We start from the raw sequence: 24,563 nt of genomic DNA on the forward strand, positions 1-24,563 counted from the left end.
AGCTGCAAGAGAGCTGACACTCAGAATGATATCTTATTTCCCTTCTTGCCCAAGGAAGAACTGATCTCCTTCATTTTCACTCCTCTATAAAGCAGATGCCCAGGCTAACTGACAACCCAGTCTGCCTTGGTTTACCTCTACAGAAGAGTGTGTTCTAATTGTGGAATGGCCCCTCTGTGTATGGCTTTATGTTTGTGATGACCAGCGCTCTTCCCCCTGTTATCTGTTCCAAACTACTCTCACTGCACCAATCATGATTTCTTCCAAAAAAATGAAATTCACAGGCAATAAATAATTGAATATTTCAATTATTCTAAGTAGCTACTCTCTTGCCACAAAAACAAGGAAATATGGAAGTGCATCCGTGCTCACAGTTTTGTTGTGTTTTTTAGCAAACTTTACCTTTTTGTTGTTGATCTCTGGCTCATAGGTGCTACAGTATTCAACAAATGTTTAGTGAGCATCTATTGTGCAAGGCTCTAAGAAAAAAAAAAGTAAGATAGCTCTACCTTCAAAGAGCTTTCTATAAATAATCAATTGGTGTAGCCCATTAAAAAGATAAGATAATAAAATAAATAAGATAATAAAACAATAAGATAATAAAATAAAATAAAAAATAAAAATTAGTAAGATGTTTGGAAAGCTGATACATAGAAAACCAAGAGAAATTAAAGTTTTCTATGAATCCTAGTAATTCTCCCAGGACCAAGTTTAAGGAATAAAGGGAAAAATATTTACCATTTTGTTACAACTATCCTAATTGTTCTTTTTTTAATTTGGGCAGGGCTGAGGTGTCCAACCTAGGTGAATAGTAGTAAAGCACTTCAAAAGATAGGGAGAATTAAGGATTTCTATAAGATCTAGAAGAACAATTATAGCCAGTATTAACTACCCTTAGCTATGGGAGAGAGGGCCCCTGCCTTACCCTGGGCTTTAGAAGTTCTTGCTCTAGCTCTCTCAGCTCATACTTCTCCCCACAGCGGGAAGAGTTTGTGAGGCTAAGGTAACAACCCTTTTAGAAAATGGTCCAGGTATCAGGATTCTGAGTTCCCCAACTGCCTGGTGTGTGCCTCCAGGCCTGAGGGATGGCCAAGGGGTGCTGTTGGTATGGAGTGTGGATGGAGATGAGCTGTATGCATTGAGATGCTTCCACACGTACACTAGGGCTTCTAATAGTGCAGGATAAAGTAAGGGTAAGAAAGAAAAGGGGGCTGGTTAGGGCCATGAGTTGTGGGCTGGCCCTCTCTACACCATCATTTTCTGTGGAACTCCCAGGAATCCAAGAATTCTAGGATCATATCTGAGCTTAGGGATCATTGTGAAGGTATACATCTAAAGGTAGGAAGACCGAATACATGTTATTTAACAGTTCATTAACTTGATTTATGACTTTTAAACATTAAAGGTAGCATGTGTCAGTCTGCATATTTATTCTTGCCCTAGCCTCCATGTGAGCACTAAGGCTGAATATAGCCATATGCACATATGAAACCGGGTTTGACCCAGACTGCCATTCCTCAAGAAATCACTCCAGGTTCTTTCTCCAGCCTCCCTACACTCTCCTTTACTTCCTGGACTGTTTCTAGCATAGCGCTGCCTCCCTGCCTGACCCAATGAGAGTGGGATACTTGTTTGGACCATTGGTTTGGTCTCTACTTTTTTCTTCTCTCTGAATGCTATCTTCCTTTTTCCACATTTTTGGGTTTCTAATGTTTGAAGCCAGGTTTCATTCTACTTTCTTGCTCAAAAATCTCAAACTCAAATGAGATTTGTTTTAGAGCCAGTTGCATCTTCAGTGGCTGCCATGTGTCGTTGCCACAAACCTCAGCTATTCTCTGTTACAATACATGATAAGCCTTTCTTTGGTATGAAAAAAAGAAAAAAGAAAGAAAAAAGGAAAGAAAAACAAATCCTCAAAAAGAAAACCCAGTGTGTTCACAATTGACGTAAAGAAGCAAAAGGGAAGAGAAGTGAAAGTATTCACTCAAAAACTTTTGAAAGCATGAAAGCTTCAAGTGATGATATTTAGTGATGGCTGAGATGTATGGCTTGCACAGGAAGCTCTGTGGCATATGCAATCATCATGTACTGTACCCTTTGTATATATCAAAGTTTATCATAAAGTCAATTCTGATAAACTCCAAATATTTTAGTAGATTAATAGTTTTAAAATTAATTAATTACCTGATTCATTAATTAATTGTACAAATATTCATCTAGTGTCTGTCAAATAGACTAGCTGGTATGTTCCAAAATAAGTCCACCATGGCTGTTCCATGATACATAGAAGGACTTCGTGTCACAGCTATCATGAAAAAAATCAGCTCCTCTTTCTACTGTTTTACACAACTGAAGCTCCCCCTTAAACATTAGCATGTCTTACTTTAACTCTTTTTGATGGAAATATTTCTAAGGTATCCTCATTTCCTTAGTGTATACTAAATGTTCTTTAATCACTCATAAAGTCAATCGCTGTCTTAATTAATTTTTGATTCTGTGGTGTACTCAGAAAATTTCAATGTATAGATAGCAGTCTGTTTGGTTTTTTTATTTGTAACATATAATTTTTTAACCTACTCTTGCTCATCATTTCTATTCTTGCACCTTCTCTAGTACTTCTACTCCTTTTTTTAAAATATTTTTTTCTTTATTTATGATGGTCACACACAGAGAGAGAGAGAGAGAGAGAGGCAGAGACACAGGCAGAGGGAGAAGCAGGCTCCATGCACCGGGAGCCCGACATGGGACTCGATCCTGGGTCTCCAGGATTGCGCTCTGGGCCAAAGGCAGGCGCCAAACTGCTGTGCCACCCAGGGATCCCTCTCTACTCCTTTTAATGTTCTTCTCACCTTTTAACTGGGAAACCAGATTTGGTAAAACTTTTTCCAAAATAGCAGTGAGTGTCTGACATATTGTTTATGACATTTAGTACACTAATTTTACACATCTCTTTTAGCCGCTTAAGACTGGTTTTGATTGTTTCCTATTTCTCAGGTGTATTGAGAAGAGAACTTATGGATGAATAGTAACTAGATAAATGAGATATTATTAAAATGTTTCTAAATATATTACAAAACATGTCACAAGATACCTGGCTAGTTTGGAAAATATTATTTTCTTAAAGAGGCTAATTCAGTGAAATTGCTTTGATTGAATTGACTGATTATTAACCAGGTCAGTGCACTCAATTGTCTGTATGTCTACATCTAGTATTAAGAATATATTTTGCCTCCTAAATACTCTGCAACTCAAACCCTGAAATATCTATAAAGCTTGTAAAACAAAGATATTAAAATGGGCTAAGAGATCAACCTCCAGTATGATAGTATGAGATAAATGTTGGCCAGCTCCCCAGTGAAACTGGTGAAAATTATTTTTTTAAAAAAATGAAAGTGTCTGGAATTCTTAGTGGGCAAAGAGCTTATAAAGATACTATTGAAAAATATCTATGAAAATTTGGTAATAAAAGTAAGAGTATATGGTATTTCAACCAAGATCACTCTCTCTCTCTCTTCCACTCCAGTTCTGTGAGGGGGAGATTCCCCTCCAGATTAGTGTCACTGAGAACACAAGGTTCCCTCTCCACCCAGGACGCAGAGAGAGGTCTTCTTCCTAGCAGGAGCAGAATGCCAGCATTTTTAATCCAGTCCCAACTGTCTTATGGCTGAGGCTAGATCCCAGATTAGAGCAGTTGAGAAAGAGGGACTCATTCTTTGCACCCAGCCTCCAATGTATAATGGAGGCTCCACTGCTACCCAAATTACTCTTTCTCTGGCTCATGGACCATGGTTTCACACCAGAAGAAGCAAGCTGAGAGAATCTCAGTTCTCTGCTCCCTCCCCATGGAGTTGTTGATTCCCAGAATAGAGGTGACCTTGAAGAGATACTTGCCATTTCCCTTCCCTCAGATCCCTGGTGCACAGACTTTTGACTGGGGAGAAAAGCAGGCCATGATGCAGATAGCTCTGTATCTCTTTCTAGGCAACTACCTTCTTTTGCAAGCTAGAATGAAGAAATTCAAGCCTAAAGGCACTCTTAAGAACAGGAGAGGTTGTGGTGCAAGGCAATTGGGAGGAGATTTGAAGATACAGGTTAAACTGTAGGCCAACTAGTTTGCAGAAGAGAACAGGGAACAATACAACTGGGAAGAGCCCTCCAAGGATCAGAACAAAAATCAAACCCTGATCTCAGAAACTACTCTTTCAAAGCAGCCAAAACCTGCAAGGATTAGTTTGTAGAGCAATTTATATCCCAGGGCATTATTAAATGCAATAATCAGTGGGCAATTAGTGGAGTTTAACAGCTAAATGTGGTCAGGGAAGGAGAGGGAGAGTCTTACCAATGCCACTATCATTCTGGGTGGCTATGAACACATCCAAATCTGTGCATCCCCGAGAAACAACACTGATATCAGAAAAAAGATAGATTTTAAAACAAAAAAAAATAATACTAGAAATAGAGATATTTTATAGTGATACAAGAGTCAATCCATCAAAAATATAACTATATACATATACACTAAATAATAATGAGTGCCAAAATTCATGAAGCAAAAATTGACAGAAATAAAAAGAGAAATAGTTCCACAACAGCAAGTGAAGACTACAATACCCCACACTCACTAATGGAAACAACAAATAGACAGAAAATGAACCAGGGAATATAAGACTATACAACAATGTAAACCAACTAGACCTAAAAGATAACCATAGAACACTTAACTAAAAACAACAGAATGTATGGTCTTTCCAAATGCACACAGAACATTCTCCAGGATAAGCCATAAGCTCGGCAATAAAACAAATATCAATAAATTATAAGGGTAGAAATAACATAAAGTATGCTCCTGAACCACAATGGAATAAAATTAGAGATTAATAACAGGAAAATAATTGTAAAATTCACAAAATACGGAAATTAAACAACACTCTGCTAAATGACCAATAAGGTAGAGAAGAAATCAGAAGGGAAATTAGAAAGTATTTTTAGATGAATGAAAATGAAGACAAAACATACCAAAACTTATAGGATGCAGCTAAAGCAGTGTTGAGAGAGAAATAAATAGCAGTAATGGTCTATATTAAGAAAGAAGAAGTATGTCAAATGAATAATTTTCCCCTTTCAGACACTGAAAAATAAGAAGGGCAAATTGAATCTAAAGAAGGCAGAAGGAAGGAAATAATAAATATTATAGCTGAAATTAATGAAATTGAGACTAGAAAAAAATGACAAAATTGATGAAGCCAAAGCTGGTGCTTTGATCAACAAAGTTTACAAACATTTAGCTAAATTGTCAGGAACAAAAGAGAGGAGGATCAAAGTTTCAGAATTATAAATAAAAGAGAAGACATTACTACTGACCCTATAGAAATAAAAAAAAGATTATAAAGAACTACTGTAAACAATTGCATGCCAACAAATTAGATTAACTGGACTAATTCCTAGCAAGACACAAAATACCAAAACTGACTCAAGAAGAAATAGACAATCTAATAGACAATAGGCTTATACCAAGTGAGAAATTAAAGCAGTAATCAAAAACTTAACAAGAAAGGAAAACTCAGGCCAAGATGGCTTTACCACTGCATTTTACCAAATACTTAAAGAAAAATTAATGCCTATTCTTCACAAACTCTTCCAAAAAGTAAAGAGAAGACTTCCCAACTCATTCTGTGAGGTCAGTATTAACCTGATACCAAAGCCAACATCATCACACACATGAAAGAAAAATACAAATCAATACCGCTAATGAATATGATGCAAAGACCCTCAACAGAAACTAGCAAACCAAATCCAGCAACATATATAGAGAATTATATGCCATAATACAAAAATGGTGCTGGGTAACCACATGCAAAACGATAAAGTCAAACCCTTTACTCACACTATCTACAAAAATTAAGTCAACGTGGATCAAAGACCTAAATATAAGAGTTAAAGCTATAATACTTTTAGAAGAAAACAGGGATTTGTAAATCTTCATGACATTGGATTTGGCAATGAATTCTTAGATATGATACCAAACACACAAGTAGTAAAAGAAAAATATAGATAAATTGGACTTTATCAAAAGAAAACATTTTCATGCAAAAGACACCATCAAAACAGTGACACTCCAAAGAGTGAGAAAGAATATTTTCAAAGCATGTATCAGATAAGGGATTTGTATCCAGAATTTATAAAGAACTCTTACAATTCAATAGTAAATAGACAACTAAAGGTTTTAAAAATGGGCAAAGGGTCTGAATAGATATTTCTCCAAGGAAGATTTAAAAATGGTCACAAAGCACATGAAAGGATATTCAACATTATCTTCAGGCAAATGTATCTAGAAAGCTAGAATTAAAATAATAACTGGTATATAGTCAAATGCTCTATTTCTAAGCTATACCTTCAACAAGAACTGGTATGGATGTGGAGAAATCAGAACCCTCATATACTAATGGAAAATAAAATGATGTTGCCACTTTGGAAGATAGTCTGATTATTTCTAAGACCATCAAATAGAGATTCTAAATGACCCAGAAATTCCATTCCTACATATGTAACAAACAAATAAAAACATTTCCATGTAGAAACTTATACATGAAGGTTTATAGCAGTATTATTTGTAATGGCCAAAATGTGTAAACATCCCAAATGTCCATCAATGGATAAATGAACAAAATTTAGTATGTCCATATGATGAAAAATTAAAATTATTCAACAAAAAAGGATTGGAATAATAAAATGTGCTATAACACAGATGAATCTTGAAAACATTTATGCTGAGCAAAAGAAGCCAAGCATACAAAAACCATATATCAGTCAATTAATCTGAAAGTTCTGGACAGGGAAATCTATAGAGATGAAAAGTCTATTTGTAATTTCTTAGTGATGGGAGTGGGGGGTAAGGCATAGTGAGATGACAGATAAATGGTATAGGGTTTCTTTTTAAGGTGATAGGAATATTCTGAAATATGGCTGGATATCTTTGTGACTATACTAAATAAAATCCATCAAATTATAAGTACCATAATAAAAACAATTGATAAATTTGACCACATATAATATTTAAATATCTGTATTATAAAAGAAACCAAAGTTAAAAGAAATTAAACTTAAATTTTAAAAATTTAACAGAAATAAAAGTATAGTATTAATAATCTATAAATAACTTCTGCAAATTAATAAAAACGACAAATGAGCAGAGAATTTAAGTGCCATTTTACAGAAGAGGAACAGTGAATATGAGTCAAATGAAAAGAATTTCAGCCTCAACGGGTACTCATGAAATATAAGTATTAAATAATGAGACAATTTCCTACTCACAAAATTAACAAAAATACAAAGTCTAAGAGCACCAATGTTGGCATTGAAGTGGAGAAACAGAACCTCCACATTCAGACTAGTGGGTCTATAAGCTGGTATAACCGATTTGGAAAGCCATTTAATCAAATGTCATAATCTATGTCCTGGTAATTTGACTCCTAGTTATACTCCCTAAAATAAGTCAAGCATATGAACTGAAGAAGACACATATAAGATGTTCATTGTAGCACTGTTTCTAATTGCAAAAACCTAGAAACAACACAAATGTCCATGAGCAGGAAATTCATGATATATTTACCATGGGACAGTAGACATCAGTTAAAATGAGAAGCCAAGGGCATATACGACAATAGAAATAGATCTTAAAAAAACATGTTGAGTAAAATTAAGGCAATTGCCAAATGATACATATTTAAATAAAATTTTAAATCTTTCAAAAGTATTAGTCCACAAATACACACACAAAAGTTAATATAAGTGCACAAGTAAAAGGGCAAAAACACATGGGACTGATAAACATTGAATTAATAATAATCATCATCTCATTGAGAAAGTCTATGGAATGGAACTGGAAAGGTGTTTACAGAGGGAATGCTATTTTTAAAAGTCTAAAGCAAATGTGTCATAATGTTAGGATTTAATGGAAAGGCAAAGCAAAAACGTAGTGTAGGATGAGAATTATGTGCACAGGTTCTGAACCAGAGTGCTTTGTTTCAAATTTGTCCTCTGCTACCTACAATCTGTGTGACTTTATGCAAAGTACTTAACTCCATGCTCACTCAGAAAATCAGGATGATAATAATAGTACCACATAATAGGGGTGTTCTGAGAATTTAATGAGTCAATATGTGTAAAAATTCAGATGAATGCTTGGCATGTAGTGTTTAATATTTTTATTTGTAAGCTGCATAATTAAGCCTCAATATTTATTTTTCTATTCTAGTTTCTCTGTTTGAAATATCACACAATAAAAATACTATTATTTCTTAAATTATACCAGACTTTACATGGGAAGAAAAGGCAGAGAGGGGCTATCCACAGAGACACATTTGATATAAGCTGATCAGTCTCTGCTTTATAACCTGGATATTTAAATTTCTGAGAAATAAAAGTTAATTACAGGTAAATATTCTACCAATTAAGGCAATGACTACACCAGGTAGCCACTTACTGAGTTAAAAAGTATTTGGTAAGTTGTCCTCTGCTTGTCTAGCTTTTCCTTATGCAGTAGACAAGCTTAAAAAAAAAAAATCAAGCAATAGTCAACAGATTCCCTGCCCTTATTAGCATACAGTGTGTTCAAAATAACCAGAGAACAAGGCAAGGAATTATATAAATGGCATATTTTATGACCCTGTGTACTGGAGTAATGCAGTGATGAGAAAGGGCTGTTTGGCAGGAATAATCAAAGAAGGTTGATGGGTTGGTGGGGTTGGGTGTTTGTTTGTTTGTTTTATGTGAAGATAAAAATCAGGAAGACAGGAAACTGTATAAGAAGCAAGAATGAACATATCCTGAAAGGGGATTATCTGTTTGCTGGGATCAGAGGGCTTACCCCACGGGGGGAAGGAAAGACTAGCAGGTTAGACAAGCACGGTGGGTGCCATTAATATCAGAACCATACTTTATGAAAGTTAAAGGAGAATTCTTTAAGCGTGACTTCTGGTGGAGTTGATTCTGAGAACCTTTTTACCAGGAAGCAGTTTAGTTTGAATGTCTAAAAAAAGAACTCCGAATTTCATACTTTTGACATAAAGACAAGAAGCTATACCTTGAAGCTATAGATGAAGAAGACATTTGGAAGGATTTTCAACGTGACAGAGCCTCCATTCGAGCAAATACATACATAACTAAAGAAATTTAGTTTTAAAAACAATGGCATATATTTTAGGAGAGGAAAAGCAACTGGCTGTGAAACCTCTCCCCACATCTTTTCTGGAGCTCATGGAGAGAACCCTACAGCAATCTTTACAACTACCCAACAAGCTCTTGGAAATTGGCTTTTTCTGTGATTTAATAACACCATTTACAGGAAACAAAACTTAACTTTTTTAATACTCACTAAGAGAATGAAGGCAGAGGCAGTAGCCAGTGAACAATTCACTATCTTTGTGAAAAACAAACATGTAAATAATCCTTTACTTAATTTCATGAATGTGGTGTGGGAAGGGAGAAGTAAATCCTTTTCAGATACTATGCTGGTGGCTGTAAACACCCTCTCACCCTACCCTGTGGTCTCAGTGGCATGCTGGTGCTAAAGTGAAAATATTCAACCAATTCTAATAGACTGAAAATAAAAATAAACAGCTTAATTACATGGTGGGTGTTTTTGAATGGTTTTCTGAATTTTAAAGTGCTCATCATATGTCTCTATTATTTCACACTCCACAAGACTTCCTCGCTTGGAGTACTCAATGAAGTGAGATGGATGCAACAAATAGCCAGGAAGCATCATGTTTCCAAAGCTAGTATCTCGGCTCATTTCATCATTGAGGAGGGCAGTGAAATGGTAAGCATTGTGGCAACATTGCTGCCCATACTTCTACTTGAATATAATGCGCAGCTCAAAACTTTTATTTCAAATCAGGAGAGGAAGAGACACTGGTTGAGAAATATTTGATTAGTCTTTGGTCAGCTGAGATGTGGATTTTTAGATTTCAGGATATGTTGTAAACTTTCAGAAGACAACCAAATCTATCAAACGTGGTGGCACTGCATTCACAGGAAGCCTACACAAAAGCTTCATGACAACAGTGAAAATACTGTGTCATGTTACTAAAGAAAAATCATTTTGAAAACTCCCTTTCCCTAAAAGTCAATTAGTAGACTATGTGATCCAATCAGGCATCACTTTTTTTGAACTTTTTGGTGTTGAAACTGTGGACAAAGGAGAGAGTGAGAAAGAAAAGAAGAGAGATAAACATAAAGTCAGAGATAGAGATATACAGATAGACAACAGAGACAGAGACAGAGATAGAGGAGGAAAAGGAAGTGAAAAAGGAGGAAGGGAAGGTGAAAGAAAAGAGAGAGTGAATGATGAAAGGGAAGAAAAGAATAAAAGATGAAAGGGAGAAAGTAATGTAGGAAGGAAAGAAGAAATGAAATACAAAACTTTTACAACTAGGAATGCCTGGGTGGCTTAGTTGGTTGAGATCTGCCTTTGGCTCAGGTTGTGACCCTGGGGCCCTGGGACCTAGTCCCACATCGGGCTCCCTACAGGGAGCCTGCTCCTGCTGCTGACTATGTCTCTGCCTCTCTCTGTGTGTCTCTCATGAATAAGTGAACAAAATCTTTAAAATAAATTTTTTTTAACCACTAAAGAAATAATGAATTTCAAAAGTTTTCTTTCAGGAGCTTATGGATATAATGGAATAAATTAATAACTGGAATTCATCTTTGGAAACTGTCAATTTATTTCTCATAAATACATTAGATGCAATTTTTACATTAGATACAGTTTTAAATCTTTATAATAACAAAAATGTCTTATCTACCATATTCATCGATCTTACTTGTGAATTCCATTTTTTTCCTCAAAGTCATTCTAGGCTGGTCTTTTGTTTTGTTTTGTTTTTAGGATTTTATTTCTATTTATTCATGAGAGATACAGAGAGAGAGGCAGAGGCATAGGCAGTGGGAGAAGCAGGCTCCATGCAGGGAGCCCGACGTGGGACTCGATCCCGGGACCCCGGGAGCAGGACCTGAGACAAAGGCAGACACTCAATCACTGAGTCACACAAGAGTCCCTAGGCTGGTCTTTTGAACAGAGGTGATAGAAGTATGTGGAAGATATACAAAATGGAATTCTTGCCATGTGTAGGAAAAGAAAAACCGAGTCTACTGTGAGAGAAGTACAAGGCTAATGCACAAAGAGACATGTGGGAAGGGACAGTCTTTTTCTGAATTTCTGACAATTTTCCATTTCCTGTTTCCTGAAGTCTCTTGGGTTCTGAGAAACACTTTTGTTGTTTTTATTTTGTTTTATTGCAGGTACAGATGGTTGATTAATCATATTTCTCAGGTCGTGGCACTTTCTTACAGGTTGATGCCAGGCTCTTTCTTGTTTTATGACTGTGTGTGTGTGTGTGTGTGTGTGTGTGTGTGTGTAAGAATATAGGTGAAGTATATACGCATTTTTATTCTCATTTGCCATTCCCATTTTCCTTATTCTCATAACAACCACTTCAAAATAATTAACATATATGCTTGAGATTGAATTTAACATTGGAAGTATATATGGTATCTTGTGTGTATGTATGTTTTTGATTACATATGTGACATCGTGCTTAGAGTTTCCTTTCATCTCTGTGCTTTAGAGATCCATCTACGTTCCTGTGTGTGTGAATCTGTCCATTTGGTTATTTCTAATTGCTACATAAAATTCCACAGTGGGAATCTTTTACATCTTGCATATTTACCTCCTTTATAGATAACTTGTGTTCCATTTTACACTACCCCACATAAATCTAGAGTAAACACCACAGAACATGTCCATTATGGAATTTCACTGTATTGTATTGCTGGATCATAGGCATGTGAATACTCTGTGACAGATACTGCTGGATGTCTGCCCAGGAAATCACAACAGCATCACCATCATCTAGAGTACAAGAAGTCTTATCTCTAACTCTACTAATATTTGCCATTATACAGGTCTAATTTTTTTTTAATTTTTATTTATTTATGATAGTCACACACAGAGAGAGGCAGAGACACAGGCAGAAGGAGAAGCAGGCTCCATGCACCGGGAGCCCGACGTGGGATTTGATCCCGGGTCTCCAGGATCGCGCCCTGAGCCAAAGGCAGGCGCTAAACCGCTGCGCCACCCAGGGATCCCCAGGTCTAATTTTTGTAAATCTCCTGGGCATTAAGAGATATCTCTTTCTTATTTTGGCTTTCAATTATCTAATTATTAATGAATTCGAACATCTTATCCTTTAGTTGCTACCACTCACTTTTATCGTTCTGAAACTTGTGTTCATATTCATTCCATTTTTCACAATTGGGTGACCTCTTTCTTTTGAATCATTAATTTCCATAAGTTCTTTATATAGTCAAAATATTTGTTTCATTTTACAGTATCTTCTGTATCTTTAAACTATGATTTCACTCTGTGGTATGTTTTATTGAGCAGATATATATATATAATTTTGGAGTAACCACATTTAGTTGTTCTACAGAACAGCTTTCAAGAAATACATTATTTTCCTTGTTTAAATGCTGTTTCAGAGGACAGGAAAAAAAGAGAAGTCAAAACAACTCACTCATAGAATTAGAAGAGTCTGAATTTAAACAATCAAATAAGATCATTACAAAAAATATACTCCACTTGAATTGTAATACATTACAAAATACTAAACACCAATAAATTTAATACTAATAAATTACTAACTTTTCCTAATAGTGGATTAAAAATAAAATGATTAATGGTTTATTAAGAGAATTCAAAGGTAGTTCAATATTATCTATAATTCAATTATACCTCTAGAAGGAGAGCTATTGCAGGATTTTAAATAACAAAAATCAACAGGCAACACATATTCAAAGGAAAAGATTTAAGTGGATTCACTTTAAGGTTTGGAAAAATAAAAGTATTCTGTTATCTATTGTGTAATGTAGTACTGTGGGCCATTAGCAACTGCATAGGCAATAAAAGAACTATGAGGTGTAAGACTAGGAGAAAAGTCAAAACTTCATTATTCTTCCTAGAATATTAAACAAAATAAGGCAAGTTATTAAAACTAAAGAGAAAATCAAACCAGATTGCCCAACAGAAGATAATTTCCTCCAAAACTAATAGTGTTCTTTGACTATATAAAAATGAACTGGAGACAATTTGAGAAAAACTAAGATTCCATTGACAATGGAAAAAAATCCCCACCAAACAACCAAACCTATTAATTATCTGGATATTAAATTGTTAAAAAACACATGAAAACTCTTTGGAAAGAATTTTAAAAATACAAGAACCGATTTAAGTTTAGCCCATCCTCATAGGTGAAATGGTCTAACTTTGTAAAGTTATTAATTCTGGTCAAATTATCCTATAATTTCAAAACAATCCTTATCAAGGTATCAGCTGGATTTTTAAAAAGAAACTTGATAAATATTATAAACTTAAATGTAAAAATGAATATCTTTGAAAAAAAGTCAAAACTGGGGACTTGACGCTTGGATATTAGGACTTTGAAGCCATGGCAATAAAAACAGTTTTATAGTTCTAAAGGGACAAATATAATAACAGAACAGGCTAGGGAGAGAGGTCAGGGTTGGGTGTCCACAGGCTGCCCTGGTCTCTGGGGAGAAAAGCAATTGGCCCCTAGATGCCTGCAAAATTAGAAGCCTGACCCTCAGGCAGCAGCTTTTAAACTATGCACATAGGCCTCTTTCTGGAAAGACTGGGAGATGGGCATTTCTCTGTGTCTTCTGTGCTGAGCCCTGGCAGGGATAGCAGGTTAGGAACTGTTTCTTTATTTGGGTTGCTAAGTTTTAGATATCATTGCCAAAAGAGACAAAGTTTTCTTTTTCTTTTCTGCAGGCTCCAGAGTAGCATCTGACTTTTTATTTGAAGACAATAAGTCAAGTTTCTTGGGAAATGATTTCAGTTTTAAGGCAGCCAGTTCCATACACAGAGAATTATGGACTGTGGAAAGAGACTCGAGATGACCACTCTGGACAGTTACCGAGGTAGGGAAGGAACACTGCTCAGTTTGGAGGTCCTAGATGCAGAGCTGATGTATTTCCTCAGTGTTCTTATCTTCTGAGGTATAGTTAGCTCCTGTACTGCCTTGGAAATCTCCAGCAGCAAACAGTTTATGTATTCCAACTTGCAGGTGGCAATTATATTGTAAAACTCCAGGTACATATAATTTTCCTCTATGTTTAATGGAAGTGTCCTTCCTCCTTGACCTCGCTTAGTCACTGATTCAAAAATTTTCTGTCAGCAACAGTACTTTTACTAACCACTGAATGCCATTGTTTCATATCGCTGATTTCTAGAACAGCAAAAATGAAGCTCTTCCAATATCCTGTAGAACTTAAAATACTGGCATGACTTTGGATTTTGATTCTTTCAACCATGACTTGGTTTTCAGACTTTCTCCATCTTGGTTTTCTTCCCCTGGATTAAGTGTCCCCATTAAAATATGGCACCCAGAACTGAACAAAATATGCCGGATGTGGTCTGAGCTACAGAGTGTAGGAAAACGATTACTGGTTGTAATTTAGACAAAGGGCTTCTACTAATGCAACCTCTGAATTGGACTTTTTAAAGGCATCTGCCTCAGACTGATGGGTCTTATTAAAGTTGTGGTCAGCTAAATCCTCCAGATCTTTTTCACATGAATTTCTGCCAAGCCAAGTTTCTCCATCCTGTACTTATACAATTAATATTTGAACCTTTATACAGGACATTGCATTTATTGCTATTAAATTTCATCTTATTGGAATTTGCTCAGAATTCCAGCCTGTCAGAACATTTTTGAATGTTGATTGTTGTATTTCTGATCCTTTCCAACTTTGTGCCTTTCAGATTTCATAAATTTCCTTTCCATATTGTCATCAAAATCACTGGTAAACAGGCCTAATGAGACTGGGCCAGAGAGGGAATGAGTGGTTGTCCACTGGCAAATCGAGACTGAAATAAATTATTTGGGCTGATTGTTGAATTCAGCTGACCCACTTTTACTCAGCTTAAATTTCATCATGTACGTTAATTTCAGAGGAAATACTACTGGCTATTTTATTTAAATCAAGTTGTTTCTGCAGATGATTGGCCAACTTTATAATATTATTTGGAGAAAAAAGAAGTTCATTCATTCACTAACACCTACTGTGTGCCAGGCAACACTGTATGCTAGAGAAGTGCCATACGCCATTATAAGGAATTTGAATTTTAATTGTGAGGACAAACCATTAGAGAGTTTATGAGGCGCAGTAAAATGATCTGAGTTCAGGTTTAAAAGATCACTTTGATACTAGGTAGAGAATAGATTGTAGAAGGGCAAGAGAGTGAGCAGGGGACCAGTTATGGAGAGTAATTGAAGAAACACCTACTTCTGTGACAGAAGGTCTAGGTTCTACTCTCAGCTCCGCCACTGATGACAAAAGTTTAGGAGAGATGTTCCAGCGAAAAACAGGGTTTCCCTTATCTGTGAAATAAAAGAGCAAGGTGCTTTGTGAAATAACCTCTACAACACTTACCAGCTCTAATATCCCACACAGCCACAGTTGGATCATCACTAGTTGATTTGTTTTCCGTCAACCCCAGAATGTTTCAGGCTCTACCACAATGCCACGTTCCCTTGGTTTCTGAGATCCATAATCCTCCCTTACTTCAAATCGTGACTTTCTCTGTTGCATGTGATGCTTCAAAAGTTGTGAGGGTTGGATCTTTGGAACAACATCTGCTAATTCTGTATGTGGGCCGGTAATGCGGAACTTACTTCACGCAGATATGTTCTTTTTCACGAATCCCTCACTTGGATGACAATCTTCATTTTACATCATTTAGCTGTTTTCTCTCTGAATACCTTCCTCCTTATTTGGTAGGCCATAGCAAACTAAGAGCTGAATAGTTCTGCCTTTTTGTTATTGACTGTATATTTGGACGTTGTTATATCTGTATGTCATTGTAGATGAATTTGCCGCTGCCACAGCTATCATTGGAGTTACACAGGGCACACACCCAGTGGATGTATTTCTGCAAAAATTAGCTAAAGAGACCTTCTTGCTGCATAGGCCTACCGTAGACCAGGAGTAGTCTCTCCATCTTCAGGAAGAAGTTCATCTTCTGCTGGGTTGTATCATCATCACCCGCATCAGCAGCAACATATTGTTCCTGAAATACATTAAATGTGTAGTATATGCCTGGTACTGAGCTAAAAGATTTATGTGCATTATCTCATTTTATAGGGCAATTTATTCAGACATCCACTCATTCATTTGATTACTATTTATGGTACACCTCGGATGTACCAGATACTGAGCAAGCACGGAGACGTGGGGATAATCCAAGCAGTTGATTTCCTGCTTCGTATTGTGTGCAGCTAGAGGGAAAAGATAAGCCCTAAACAGGTGATCATAATGAAGTAGATATTATTTTTTGAAAAAAATGCAAGGTCTATAGGTGCTCCTAAGAGATGGACCCACTAGATAACTCCACCTTTTGCTATTTTCTGAATACACCACACACTCTTCTGCTTGAAGATTATTGATTTCCTGCTCCCATTATCTAAGGCTCTCTTCTAGAAATCCATATGGCTTACTCCCACATTTTAGTCATTCAAGTTACAACTTATTATATTGGTGGAGCCTTTTCCTGCCACCTTACTTAATGATGCATCTTCTCTCCTCATGATTTTCTATTCTTTTAGCCACCTGATTTTTCCTCAGGATTCACCAACACCTGAAGGAATATGTATGTCTCCCTCCAACCTACACCTCTAAAAAGTAACTTGCATGAGACCAGAGACTTTGTTTTATTCACTGCCACTTCCAGAGTACAAGGACAATAACTGGCATGTACTAGGTTCTTGCTTGATAAATATCAGCTAAATGGTTGATTGATTGAATGAATAAATGACTGGGTGAATGCTATATGAGAGCCTAGGCAAAAGCTTCAAATTCACCAGGCTGTGCCATAGATCAGGGCCTTGTGTTTTGCCCAACATGAGTAAAAGAGAGACAAGCATCTCTGGCTTAGAAAATGGCCATTTCACATTTGTGTTGGAGGATGGTTGTAAGTCTAAAATCCTGCACAGAGAGAAGAAATAATCTTGAGCAATTTTGTAAAAGAGACAACAGGATTTGTTACAGACAGGTGTTGAGCTGATGAATGAATGTGCACATTTACTAGCAAATGAGTGCATGTCTTGGTTTGTTCCTTTATGTAAGATTATTTGCAATATTTCCATTTCCCAGTGTCCTGTGAACCTCTTACCCTTTCCTGGCCGAGTCAGTTCCTCTTCTCGTTTTTCCTAGCCCTCTTTCTACATATATCTGGCCCAGATTCTGTCCTCCCATGTGAACAGCAGAGGACTATAAAAAGAAGGCAAGATCCAAAGTCAAATAGCAACAAGGGTCACAGAAACACACAAAAAAATCAGCTGAATGAGAAGCAGTATGTGGCCTTTGGGAAGCAGCACTGGGGAAGAGAGGAAGGAGCCAAGGGCAGTCTCTTTTCCTAGGCACAAGCTGGCTAGGAAACAAACCAACTTGATAGGGGAGGTATTATCTCTAGAGGTGGAAAGTGAAGAAGCAGAAGGGATGCAATTGATGAGAAAAATCGGGTCCTCACATGGAAAGGCACACCTGGCTTCAGGAAGTCAGGAGACACAGAGATCAAGAGGGTGATAGTAAAGTCTGCAGGGATACCAATAGATCATTAAGGGTGTCCCAGCAACCAGGAGGAAGAGAAGGCAAAAGACCGGAGTTGTGAGGGGAGGGTGAGGGGAGGTGGTTTGGGGAATTGAGAGCATCCCAGAAGAAAGAGCAGAGCCTGGATGAGATCACTCCTCCATTGGAGCAGACCCTGTTTTTTCCCCTTCGCATAACAAGAATCTCAGCATCTCACTCCCTTTCTTCACAGGAGGCAAGGTGAGGTGCCTCGGCAGCAGCAATATTCTTAGGCATCACCAAACAACTGATGAAAAAAATACTCAAACTCGTTTGTGGGTCTCACGAAATAAAAAATATGGTCTTTTTTTTCTTTTCTTTTTTTTTTTTTAAATCTCCCTGGATTTCAGCTATTCCAGTATTTATATGCGGACAGGGCCTCAACTTGCAGCTTCACTCACCTAAGATGAAGGAAAGGAATAGTGGGAAATTATACTGAAGGCCTGTTTTTAAATGTAAATGTACAAATGGGTCTCTCTGGAGAGTCAGCAGAGTTAAGATGTCTTGGCAGGTAAATATCAACATGAGGCCTTCTAAGTCCATTCCTTGTTTCTTCCTTTAAGAAATAAGAGATAATGTTCAGTGAATCACCAGATGGAGAATTTGTTCAGGCAAAATGGCTTTGCAAGTTCCCTTGTAAATCGCCTCTGGCTTCTAAAAAACAGTAGCAAATGTGCCGAAGACTGAATTAGCTAGAACAGAAGTTTCACTTTTTCACTACGAGAATTATCTGGGCCTGAGCAAAAACCTGGACTCCCAGAGTTGGAAGGGATGTGAAAAGACTGTCAACCAGGCCTCTGGTTTTAGTCAGAAAGGCTTAAAAAGTTAATGAAACAGTGTGAGGTCCCCTTCAGACGGGAGAAATCCATTCCCTTTATAACCTTGAATCTATACGAATTTGCTACCCACAGGATGTGGATACTGAGGGAGCGACATTGACCTCTACATGATACATTTTGCAAAGCCCTTGCAGAGGTTTCCAAATGGCTTGATGTCTTTGGAAGAAGACAGCCATTTTAAAGTTGACAGCAAGAGGTGAGACTCTTCTAGAAAGCCTGAGGTTGGAACTTTGTCATGCTTTTCACATCTTTCAAAACTTCCAGAAGATAAGATTTGGTCGAAGCTGAATTGAGCAAAAAACACTGTCTACACTGAAAGATCCAGACCACCATATAGCTGCAAGGCCTGCATCTTGAGCATATTCAGCATTCTGAAGTGTTTTCAGGAAACAAATGCTCATTTAGAGTATTGTCTTAGAGGTACCCCCCCCAATCCCTCCCAGGACTCCATAGGGCTTTCCTCTCACAAGACTCCACAAATGGGGGTTCTGCTGAGGAAAACACTTCCACCTTCAGTCCTCCTGAAGTAGAAAGAGGAATTGATTAAGTCATGGGACGGGGTGGGAAAAATAGCAGTTGGCTATTTTTAAGCTGCACCTTTCAACAGCTTGGGTTAAAATCAAGGCATTGAGTTAAAACCATAGAGCCACCTACCCAAAATTTACTGGGCTTTACATACATGTATTTCTTTTCTTGAAACTAAAGCTTGCACTTGGAGGAGGGGGAAAGCCGAGGGGATTAAGGACTGTGTGCAATTTAAATTCTTTTGCATTTAGTGACTTTTTCTGGTTAGGGAAGGATTCAGGTATTTGGATAATTTCATAAACCATTGACTCTTTAAAGAGGAATATGAAGAAACATATGCCAATTGAGTTAGAAGCTGGGCATAACTGTGAGATAGATATTAGTCCCTTTTACCAAAATGTGGTTTATGAGGCTTTTAATAGAGATTAAATTGGTGGAAACCAGGTTTTACCTTATTATGGATTTGATAGTTTCTACATTTATCTCCCCAACGTAATACTGAACTGTTGGACCCAACGCAGAGTCTTTAACTCTGCATAGATCACTTAGTTCCATTTTACAAATAAGACATGACAAATTTCTGTATACAAATCAAGACAATTCAATGGTGATTAGCTATTTCCTTCTATACAAACCCCTCCTGCTATCTCTGTTTCTTTTAATGGCCCTAAGAACCCTGGTGTGTAACTTGGGGGGTCACTTTGAGGTCTATACTCATGTCCCATCCTGGGATGTTCTTCACTTGCCAAAACTCTACCCATTCAGTGAATATTACTGAGTTATTGTCACTGCTAAAAACTCCTTATAGACGGTGATATATATACTATGAAGAAAAACAAAGCAGACTAAGGGGAAACGAATACCAGGTTTGGAGGGATGCAAATTTTAGAACCGCAGTCAGGAAGACCTGTCTGTCTGAGGGGGTGAAAAGAATGACCATTTTAAAAAGCAAAGTGGGAGAAGCTGGTGGCTTTCATGAATAGCAAGGGGCTTGGTGGCTAGAGGGAGGTGAGGGGAATTGTGGAGAGGCAGGCAGGGGCCACACATGTGGGGCTGGATTTTATTTCAAGTGTGAGAGCAGTGGATGGTTGTGACAATGACAGTGATGAGAGTGACAAAGTGCCACTCCTCATGGAGCTTCCGCTCCAGCGGGAAAAGAAAGAAGATGAATGAGTACACCAGATGTGAGCTGGTTCCTGCTTTAAAAGATTGCACCGCATTGACATTTACAAAGTCATGAATTCCTGGGGCTCCAAACTGCTGAGTTTTTACCCCAGTCAGCAGAGGGACATTATCCACCTTGAACTTTCATCTACTTGAGGGTAATATGTCAGCTTTTCATTGCTCTGCAGCATGGATTTAACGCTCAGGATGGTATACATATTTTCCAATCTACCTTTGTGTAGAAAATAAGATTTGATGTCTTCAGGGCCCTCATTAAGTCATTATACAAAACTGATTCAGAGAAGACTCCCTTTTCCCAAAAGAAATGTTTCATGTATGTTTGCTTTCCGATACTGCTTCTTAAGATGGATGAAATTATGACTTAAGCTATCAAATGGGAAATCTTGATGATATCCTGTCTAAAAGGTTAGAGGAATGTGTGTGTGCGTGTGTGCACATTGTCTGCCATCATCTATGTGAATTCAACATAAATGAATTAATGAAGGAGGATATAAGAAGAAATGAGCTGAGGCTGCTGTTTCTGAACTTCATTGTCTTTTGTTCTCTTTCTCTCTCTCTCTCTCTCTCTCTCTCTCTCGGTTCACTTAATGTAACTAAGTGAATATACTCCTGGATGAAGTAGCCCCCTCCTTCCTCTGTCTCACGTGTTATGAATCCCCCAGTGGTGACCACGGAAGCCAGCGGCCTCTAGTTCCCCCACCGGATCTCTCAGACCGCTTACAGAAGAAAGGATGGCTCTAGCCTAGTGGTTAATTTCTAGTATCATTCTGGAACCGTCCATATTCTTTGACCCTGTTTCCCTCTATCCAGATAAAGAGGTGAAAATCAGTGTCTGGCGAAATAAAAACAGATCTACGTTCCCATTACTCTCCAAACCACAGAGAAGGAACTGGGTCAGACCACTTGGCCTGAAGCTGCTACTTCTGTATAATAGCTTCAAAGGACTACTCTGGGCACCCATGGTTCCCCACAGGCCTTGTAGCAGCGATGATGTTTACAGGCAGAAGAGGGTAGGACCCTGATACAGAGACAGGAGGATGGAGCCTGGGGGCAGTGGGGGGCAGTGTCAGAGGAATGACAGGTGGAGACAATCCTGCAAAGGAACCAAGCCTTCTCCCTATGGCTTTGTATCCCCCTGTACAGGTCCAACACTTTTTTCCCATTCAGTTAAACTCCTATTCAGCTAGGAGGAACCAAAGAACCAAAAGGCTTCTTTAAACAAAGGAACCCAGCAGGGTGGAGCCCGGACAGGTTGTGATAAAGGCCATCGTTCAAAAGAGAAGTGATGAGTAACAGAAATGCTAGCACCCTGCTTCAGTTTGAAACACTTATGTGGCTTTTTAAAATTTATTTTTTTGGGGGGAGGGTGTGTTGTGAGGGGAAGTTGAATGAAGACGAGGAGGAAGGCAAGTACCCACTTTATCCAAAGCCCGGGGGATTCGAGGTCCCAAGCGATGCCAATTTTGTTCAGTTTGTCTGAATGAGGGCTAAATAATAAAATCACATTATACAATGCAGAAGTCAAGCCAGAGCAATGAATACAGAACAAAGGTACTTTGGAATATGCCATCCTAATATTCCTGTCTGCACAGTTTCATGTTCTTAAATGTGTTTTATGTTTAATGAAAGAAACAATGACTTTCAGTGGAGGGAAAAAATAGATCTTTAAAGATAATCAAGGCCTTAACTACCTACCTTAGGTAGCTGAGAAAAAGCTACTGTACTCTTTATTTTTTAACACTCCAGATATGTAATTTAATGCAGGTCTAATGACAGTCTCAAACATGGGGCTTTAATCGAAATTGTTCAAGCTCAGTACTGTGACAGGAACTCACAAGCCCCCAACAGTGCTGTCCATTTTCTCAGGTTCTGTAAGAAAAAAGGAAAGAAGAAAAAAACCTCTTGAACTTATGTTGCTATTGATGTGTAATATACAATAAAAAAACAGTTAAATTTCAATTACCCACAGGTAATTATAATTTTATTGTTTGACTGTACTACAGGGATTTTTGTAATTCCCAAGACTAATAATTTTCTATAATTTTACAGGTTGTCAAATAAACTATTAAAGATTATCTTTGAAAAGGCGTCTGCAATTGTAAGGACATATCATACTGTTCATGTACTGTATTAGTAATTAGAGATCCCTGGATAGTGAAATATCTGTGCTGGGAGCTCACCACCGGGTAGCACATTTCCTCACGGCCGCCTCTAATCTCCCACGAAAGCTTTCAAACTTCTCAGGTATTCTCTTCACTGCTGTAGGACGCGTGTTCAAATTTTATTAATATTCCCCCCAGCAATTCCAAACGGTTTGTCAAGATAAATCTCTGCCGCCTGGTGGGAAGAAGTTAGAATCAGAAGGATGGGCCCCACCTATTGTTAAAGGAAAAATCTCAGGGCCAAATGCAAATTGAGAGGCGATGGATTGGAATGCTGGCAGGATTTGGGGGGTGTGTGTGTGTGTGTGCGTGTAGAATAGAAAGGTCTGGGGGCAAAGATAGTTGTATAGTTATTTCTACCAATAACTATTAGAATCAATGATATGAAATTAGCCCCCATAGCAAGGTTCTTTCTGAAATTCTCTTTTGCAAGGCAATTTCCTTCTGTCATTTCCATGTATATATGGTGGAGTGGAGACCGTGGAGCCTAAGGAGATAAAGCCTGGGCTTTTTGACTTGGCATCAAGACTCCCCTCTATGAAACAGCCGCCAATGACAGATGAGGGAGCTGCTGAGATGACTTCTTCAGAGAGCCTTTCATTCTCCTCCAAATGCACCAAGCTTGTCTGGCTTTCCTGCTTTTACGCAGCCTGCCTTTCTCCACTTTCCTGTCAACTCCAACTCGCTCTTTAAGACCAGAGGAAATGTACATCCCTACTGAAGATGTTATTAACTCTTCTATTTCTATTAAGTAGTTTCTCTTCTGGGTTCTCAGAGGATTTTTTTTTTTCATTTTTATCATGGGGGCGAGAGGCACCATGTCACCCCAAAAAGAAACCTGGAACTAAATAAACAGCCAGAGAATGCCTTCAGGTGTCTGAGGGATACGGGGAAAGACCTGGGAACCACCTTCAGGTCCAAACCACAGATAAAGCCTGTGCTCCAGGTGCTGGGGGAAGTTGGATACCAGAGCAATGGTAGTGACTTAACCGCAAGGACAAGAAATTGAGAGGTGCAAGGAAAGGCAGACAAGGAGAGAAAAATAAATGCTGCCTGGTTTCACTGGGTTATTTGGACATACTGTCTGAGAAGGTTTGAAAAGTTCCATGGGGTCTGTAGGCTTGTGCCAGACATCATCACACCAGGCCCTATGGGGGGGCCTACCAGTCTAAGCATTGCATTGTCCTGCAACTCTATGCTTCAAGCATCTCCAGGACTGGCCCATGAATTCCTAGTGGGCGGATACTGTTGCATTCACTTCTGTGCCCCAGGACCTCACCTAGGAGGTAGTCACATGTTTGCTGTCTGGAGTTTTACGTGCACTGATGATCTGGGATCGTTCCCTGGCCCTGACAGTCTGTCTCTATAACCAACAGAAGATTGAGGCTCAGATTTCTATACTATGTTATACTCCCATTTCCTTTTCAAAGTCCGGAGGGAGAGTAGAAATCATTGTTTACTAGCACCCTAAAACCTCTCCCACGTGGATACTTCTTCCTTGAATTCCAAAATAGGAGAGTAAAACTGTGCAACCAGAAACAAGTGCAAATGCAACAAAGGGCAGCAACCAGTTAGTTCTTTTTCACCACCGGCTAAATGGTTGGTTGGAGATTTTGCGTGAGGACCCCATTTGGTGAGAGTAAGAATTTACTGGTGTGACACAGTGTCCTGTGAGTGTGAGTGAAGAGATGTGGAGGGAGAAAGTAGTCATGGGAGACAAAAAGGAACCAGAAAGAAGGTCTTAGGAAATCCAAAGACATTATTTTGTCATCTTTACATTTTGTCCAGAATTTTCCTTGGTAAGAAAAATTGATCGTAGTTTGGTTTGTAGGTCAAAAAAACCAAGGTCAGATTAAGAAGTAAGGCGATAATTATATCAACCTTATAAGATAATAAAGCTTTAAGGAATGTAAAGATGATCATTAAAAAAATTCTCCAAGGCCACACTGGACAACCGCATAGTAAGGACCCAGAATGAAATCACTTGCCTTTTCATCCCGTGCTTTTACTGTACTTTTCTGTTTCCAATCTTGGTGCCGGTGCTTAAAAAGATACCCTGCAACACACAGAAGACACACTTCACAATCAAATGATTATGTTAAGATGCAAATGAAGTAAGTACAGAATAGTGACAATATTAGTGTTT

General features: G+C 38.0%; 2 long non-coding RNA genes across 13 annotated transcripts in view; one reads left to right on the forward strand and one right to left on the reverse strand.

The window, feature by feature from the left end:
- LOC112672783 (uncharacterized) overlaps window positions 1–22,591 on the reverse strand; it is a 161,254-nt gene extending 138,663 nt beyond the window's left edge. For 10 of the 12 annotated variants that reach the window (XR_003144515.3, XR_004819178.2, XR_004819177.2 and 7 more), the window contains exons 1-6: window positions 22,436–22,591; window positions 21,951–22,124; window positions 18,108–18,262; window positions 17,252–17,349; window positions 16,057–16,150; window positions 15,367–15,461 (exon numbers count right to left, since the gene is read on the reverse strand). This is a non-coding gene — a long non-coding RNA (uncharacterized LOC112672783). The remainder of the gene's footprint in view (window positions 1–15,366; window positions 15,462–16,056; window positions 16,151–17,251; window positions 17,350–18,107; window positions 18,263–21,950; window positions 22,125–22,435) is intronic. The other 2 variants (XR_007413631.1, XR_007413629.1) reach the window with 2 other exon arrangements.
- LOC125755959 (uncharacterized) overlaps window positions 1–24,563 on the forward strand; it is a 32,052-nt gene that overhangs the window by 6,439 nt on the left and 1,050 nt on the right. The window contains exons 2-3 of the long non-coding RNA XR_007413628.1: window positions 9,704–9,820; window positions 18,618–18,741. This is a non-coding gene — a long non-coding RNA (uncharacterized LOC125755959). The remainder of the gene's footprint in view (window positions 1–9,703; window positions 9,821–18,617; window positions 18,742–24,563) is intronic.

This window comes from Canis lupus, chromosome 10 (genome assembly GCF_003254725.2).
Source record: "Canis lupus dingo isolate Sandy chromosome 10, ASM325472v2, whole genome shotgun sequence".
NCBI classification, from domain to species: Eukaryota; Metazoa; Chordata; class Mammalia; order Carnivora; family Canidae; genus Canis; species Canis lupus.